A 6,939-nucleotide genomic window follows, 5' to 3' on the forward strand; every position below is an offset into this window, starting at 1 on the left:
CCCAGTGTTTGCCATCGTAACTTACGAATGTGCATTGGGGTTGCGAAATACCCCAAGGTGGGTACACTTTGACCCCATAGTAATCATGGAGTAGAGAGCATCCCTGGTCCTCGCGAAGGCTGGTTTACGCGTAACCCGAGGCCCATGAGGCTAAGCACTCACCTGCGAGGAGCAGGAGAACCGAGGAACAGGAGGTAGGAGGACTAGGATGCAGGGGGCATCCAAGGTCCTCATAGAGGCCGGTTTACGCCAACACTGCCCTCTGCAAAGCTAAGCATCCGACAGCGAGACACAGGAGAACCGAGGAGAAGGAGGAAGGAGGACTAGGAGGCAGGGAGTGTCCGAGTAAGTGTCCTTACTTAGGCTACAGACATTTTCATTCTGGTAAGTTCTAAATAAGTTCATATTAGGGCTGTTCGATATAACGATATATATATCAGATGATAATATAAAAACGTCTATCAATTCATTTTACACTAGGTGTCGCAAAATAAACTGTTTACGACAATATTTTTTTCATCGTTTTGATGGTCACTGTAGTGGTTATATTAATTTCTTAAAGTTCTCTCTTTCTCTTATATTTAATATAACCACACTAGGGATGGACAAGCGACTATCTTTATGCCTTGTCGTTAGCTACAACCACGGTAAAACCATCCGGTGTCCGTGAACTCTGCCCTCTGTAAAGCCAAGCGTCCAACAGCGAGGCCCAGGAGAACTGAGGAGAGGGCCGGTTTACGTGAAGACTACCCTCTGTAAAGCTGAGCATTTGCAAGCACAGGGTAGAAGGACCAAGGAGAAGGAGGAAGGAGACGATGATGATGATGATGATTATGTGAAGTTGAGAGATGTTTGCTCCGGTGGTTCGGGGTCCCTCGAGACCCCAGTATTTGCCATCGTAACTTACGAATGTGGTGTGGGGTGGCGAAATACCCCATCATGATCACTAAGGGGTCACAGAGTACCCACGGAGCACGGAGCGTCCGCGGTCCCCACTTGGGCCGGTTTACGCGTAACCCGGGGCCCATCCGGCTAAGCGCTCGCCGGCGGGGAGCAGGAGAACGGGGGAGAAGGAGGAAGGAGGTCGAGGAGGAACGGAGAGTCCGAGGTCCTCACTGAGGCCGGTGTACGCGAACACTATCGAGAAGGAGACGATGATGATGATGATGTGAAGTTGAGAGTTGTTGCCGTGGCGCTTTGGGGTCCCTCCAGACCCCAAGGTTTGCCATCGTAACTTACGCGATCGATGGAGGGTTACAACCAATTAGGTGCCTTTGTCCGACGCTGTGACGAGACCCACTATAGCCGGGGGTCCGCCTGACCCCTATGTGCCCCCACCGCGAACCGGCGCCCTGTTTCGCGACGAGACCTGGGTCCGCGCTGCCGGGATCTGCGTGACACCCCCCCTCCTATTTTTTTTGGTCCAGGGTGCACAAGGGTTAAAACATTGCTTCATATTTGGATATGTATGATGTTAGTGTTTCTAAAATACTAAAAAATGTGTTTATTAACAAAGTAAACTAAAACTAGACATTATTAAATTTTATACTTTTAACTACTGAATTGAACATAATATGAAATAATGTGTTTCCACTGTGGAAATGATGGATCCAATGACAAATAACTTTCAGATTAGTAAAGCTATATTTTTAATTTTTCTAGTTTTCCATTTCTATTTAGATGATTTATATTTAGATTTGAAATGAACAGGATCATAACAAAATAACACCACTGCAAGTCTAACAAAAATATGTTGAAATCAAATGGTATGTTATTTGAAATCAATATGAAACAATGACACATGCATTTTATCCAATTTTTTTTTATTTATTTAATTTTTCCCAATTGTCCAAATTAGTCTGTGATTTGCCTTATTGTCCAACAGATCATATTTATATACAAATATATGTGACTCTCAAATATGATTTAAATGGATCATTCCTCACTTGATGACGAATTATCCATTTAAATATTTGCAGAGTCCTGAACTTGATGCCAGTGAACTTATCAGCGGTTGGTTTTAAAAAAAAAAAGCCCAAAAAATCCCCTATGAGCAAGCACTTGGCGACGGTGGGGAGGAAAAACTCCCTTTTAACGGGGAGAAACCTCCGACAGAACCAGGCTCAAGAAGGGGTGGCCATCTGTCGCTGCCGAGTGGGCTTAAAATGTTCACTGTCCGTCCTCCTTCTGACAGGAACTTCCTACAGACCAGGGATGAATGATGCCTGAGTGGACAAACAAAACTCACAAGTTCCTGGCTCTCACGGCTCCTATGCAGAGGGTTAGTCGAAGAAGGAGGGGCATCGCGAGGGGCGTCGGGGGACGGGGGACTGTGCCTCACTGCCCTCCCCTTCTCCAAGAAACCCGTCTTCAACCGAGTCGAGAGAGCCGGGAACTTGTGAGGTGTGCATGTCCTGGTGAGCCTCCGCCTTTTATAGGTGGGTCCAGCCTCGACTGTACAGAGACAGACCAGACCAGCTGCACCACACAGACACTTCAAACCTCATCTGAGGACAAAAGACACATACATACATACATACACACATACATACACACATACATACATACACACCTACATACATACATCTTACTGTTAAAAAAATAATAAAGTTAGGGTTCCTTTACAATGTCAGAAGGAGGAAGGCACTAAGGCACCGCCTTCCGCCCCTCGACGCCCTCGCGGTGCGCCCTCCTTCTGACAGGAACTTCCTACAGACCAGGGATGAATGATGCCTGAGTGGACAAACAAAACTCACAAGTTCCTGGCTCTCACGGCTCCTATGCAGAGGGTTAGTCGAAGAAGGAGGGGCATCGCGAGGGGCGTCGGGGGACGGGGGACTGTGCCTCACTGCCCTCCCCTTCTCCAAGAAACCCGTCTTCAACCGAGTCGAGAGAGCCGGGAACTTGTGAGGTGTGCATGTCCTGGTGAGCCTCCACCTTTTATAGGTGGGTGCAGCCTCGACTGTACAGAGACAGACCAGACCAGCTGCACCACACAGACACTTCAAACCTCATCTGAGGACAAAAACATATACATACATATATACATATCAGAATCAGAATCAGAAACTTTATTGTCATTGTCATGAGAACAACGAAATTAAGAATGGTCCCCGATCATTGCATCATCCCTAGCAATATCAAAATATAAATAAAACAATAAAATTCAATAAATAAAATAGATAGAATACTTAAAATACTAATAAGATATAACAGTAAAACATTCACATACATTCCCACACACATGCTTCAGACCGTGCATAGATTAACAGAAGAGTGGCGTGATGGACATTTTTTTGTAGTATTCAGATGTGTTATTGCAGTTGGATAACAGCTGTGTTTGAGTCTATTAGTCCTTGCTCTGATTGCCCTGTACCGTCTGCCTGAGGGCAACAGTTCGAACAGGGAGTGGCCAGGATGTGAGGTGTCTTTTATGATGTTTTGGGCCTTTTTAAAACAGTGGGCGTTGTGTAGAACTTCCAGTGTGGGGAGAGGGCAGCCAGTGATCTTTTGGGCGGTGTTAATGATCCCTTGGAGTGCTTTCCTCTGAGCCCCTGTGCAGCTAGTGTACCAGATGCATATGCAGTAAGTTAGAACACTCTCAATGGTGGCTCTGTAGAAGGACACCAGCAGTCTCTGTGTGATGTTATTCCTCCTGAGAATTCTCAGGAAGTACAGTCTCTGTTGGGCCTTTTTCAGCAGCTCGGAGGTGTTCACACTCCAGGAAAGGTTCTCCTCTATATTGACTCCCAGGAAGCGGAAGCTTGCCACCCTTTCTACACAGTCCCCATTTATGAATAGTGGTTGGATCTCTGCCTTTTTCCTTCTGAAGTCTATTATGAGTTCTTTGGTTTTTGAAGTGTTGAGGAGGAGGTTATTGGCCTTACACCATGACGTCAGCTGCTCCACCTCATCTCTGTACGTAGACTCGTCTCCCTTGGAAATGAGCCCCACCACTGTGGTGTCATCTTCAAATTTCACAAAGATGTTGCTGTGGTGGCGAGGAGTGCAGTCGTGTGTGTAGAGAGAGTAGAGCAGTGGACTGAGCACACAGCCCTGGGGTGAGCCAGTGCTGAGACTCAGGGCTGAGGATGTGTGATGGCCAACTCTGACTCTCTGTCTACGACCCGAGAGGAAGCTATTGATCCACATGCAGGTGCTGTATGGAAGCCCCAGGTCTTGTAGCTTGGCCACCAGTTTGTGTGGAAGGATGGTGTTAAAAGCTGAGCAGTAATCCACGAAGAGCATCCGCACATAGCTACCATGCTCTTCCAGGTGAGTTAATGCAGCATGGAGTGCTGTGGCTACAGCGTCTTCCGTGGATCGGTTTGCTCTGTAGGCAAACTGGTGTGGATCCAGGCTGCGGGGCAGGGCTGCTGTGATGTGTCTGCGGACCAGCTTCTCAAAGCATTTCATTACCACTGGGGTGAGTGCCACCGGTCTGTAGTCATTCAGGCCGGTGATGTGGGGCTTCTTAGGCAAGGGGACTATGGTGGAGGACTTCAGGCAGAGTGGGACAGTCGCCTGTGCGAGGGATTTGTTGAAAATCCTGGTGAAGATCCCAGCCAGCTGTCCTGCACAATCCCTCAATATTCGACCTGGCACACCATCAGGACCCGCCGCCTTCCTCGGGTTAACAGCCTGCAGCATGCGCCTCACCTCGTGCTCTTCCAGGGTGAGGGTGGTGCTGCTATGGGTGGCGTGTTGCTGCTGTGGCTCCAATACCTCCGGTACCCTGGTCTCAAAGCGGGCAAAGAAGATATTCAGCTCCTCTGCCAGCTCCAGGTCACCGTCCGCAGCTCCGAGATTGATCTTATAGTTGGTTAGGTGCTGGATGCCTTGCCACACCTGCCGGCTGGTATTACTCTTCAAATGGTCCTCGATCCTCCTCCTATAGTCCCCCTTTGCCTCTCTGATGCCTCTCTTCAGGTTGGATCGGGCTGTGGTGTAGTAATCCCTGTTGCCAGACCTGAACGCAATGTTCCTCTCCTTCAGCAGCTGCCTGACCTCCCGGGTCATCCAGGGCTTTTGGTTGGGATAAGCCCGGATCCGTTTGACTGCTGTAACAGTGTCTATGCAGTGTTTTATATAGCAGAGGACACCGTCTGTGAACATTTCCAAGTCCTGATGTTCAAAGATATCCCAGTTAGTCCTGTCAAAACAGTCCTGCAGCTGCTGAGAGGCACCCTCTGGCCATATATATATATATATATTCAAACCTCAAGGACAAAAACCAGAGGACAAAAACTACAAGAACATAAATATGGAGAAAACTAACCTTAGAAACATGCAGGGTGACAGGAGACAGCAGCACTGCAGACATGAGGACAGGCAGACAGTTCAGGCTGTGTGAGAGTCAAGTTCACTCCTATATATGACCTCCTATCGCAGAATGCGTTACTGTGACAACGCAGGCTTTGTGCTTTGAAGTGTCGTGATATGTGACGTCATTGGAACGGCCTGTGATCTTACGTCACACTAGCCCGGATAAATTTGAAAAAGGCGTTTTCGTCTGAAAACACTCCGTGTCCAGACTACCGTTTTCACAGAGTTGTGCGTCCACATTGAAACAAACACTTACGTTCCAGTACTGCGCATGCGTGAAACGCAAGGTGACTCGACCTGCCTCATTTCTGTCTGCCGTTTATTTACTTTCCGGCTCTTTGAAACGTCGCAGCAAAATGTCGAGGAAAAACGACGAGTTTTTTAAATGGACTAACAATGAGGTGGAGTTGTTGCTGCAAGTAATACAAAAGTACAAAGTTGCAAAAGCGATTGAGAATTAAAGAATTTGAAGAAAAGCTATCTGGAGCATGTACAAACTGATATTAATCTTTCACGGGGCTGTCACAATTTATCACATGATTGCATCACTTGACTAGGCTACGTCCACATGTATGGGTATTTTTGAAAACGTAGATTTTTCTATGCGTTTGTACCTTTCGTCCACACGTTTCGGCTCCTAAAAAAGGGAAAATTTTAAAAATTCCTGCCTGGGTGGAGATTTTCAAGAACTCCGTTTTTGCGTTTACTATGGACAAGGAAAACGCAGGGTCAAAGGTGTGCGCCAAGTTATTGTTTCGGTGAAATTAATTTCTACAATGGCGGACATAGACAAAATACTGTTAATTTTACTCTCTGTAGTGTTTAAATCCTTACATACACAGACAGTTACTGTCCCTCCACACATAGGACTCAGTTCTGCTTCTCTGCGCCGCCATCTTTGTTTACTCTTTCCCGCCCAGGCGTCTAGACATCTGATTGGCCAACATTTCTACACGGTTAGGAATATATCGCCACCTGTTGCTTTGGCATGCTCCTGGCAGCATTTTCCTTCATTTTTGGTGTTGAGGTGTGGATGGGATTTCTTAAAAAAACGAAAAATCTCAGTTTTCAGAAATACCCGTGTACGCGTGGACGTAGTCTACAATGTATCATTGTTTTTAAAAAGGCTCCAGTTCGCTTTCCACAATGCTACGCGAAAACGGCGTCAAATGTATACGCTTTGGAGAGCTTTTTCAAAACGCTGTCACAGTGTGGACGGAAGGCCAAAACGGAGAGAAAAAGATGCGTTTACAAACGAAAACGCATCTGAGTGATGAGTCATGATAGCATTACAGGCTGTTCACTTTTAAGTGTGGTAATTAGAAATATTGCAAAATAAAAAAATACACACAAATATACTGTAAGAAAAGGCTTTTATTTTTTAGTATATGCTGAATTATCAGTTTCAAAGCTACTCTACCAGAGTTTCACTAAAAAATGAAACAAAGGATAAGCTTTAACCCTTTCATGCATGAATTATGACAACCTCTCAGCGAATAGCTTCTCTAAAATCAATAGAAACCCAACATTAAGTTCAGCTGAAGGTCAAACTGCAACAAAAAACTCTTTAATCAACAGTTTACGTTAAAAACGGCTTCTTTTTTTGGAAAAAAA

General features: G+C 46.2%; 1 long non-coding RNA gene across 1 annotated transcript; it reads right to left on the reverse strand.

Annotated features, from left to right (window-relative positions):
* Positions 1 to 5,197: 5,197 nt before the first annotated feature.
* Positions 5,198 to 6,269, reverse strand: LOC309712880. Its single transcript, XR_014278440.1, has 3 exons — positions 6,164 to 6,269; positions 5,940 to 6,031; positions 5,198 to 5,313 (listed from the first exon to the last, which is right to left on the reverse strand). It is a non-coding gene; the product is annotated as an uncharacterized lncRNA (long non-coding RNA).
* Between the last annotated feature and the right edge of the window lie 670 nt (positions 6,270 to 6,939).

This window comes from Aulonocara stuartgranti, assembly GCF_965226115.1.
Source record: "Aulonocara stuartgranti genome assembly, chromosome: 8".
NCBI lineage: Eukaryota > Metazoa > Chordata > Actinopteri > Cichliformes > Cichlidae > Aulonocara > Aulonocara stuartgranti.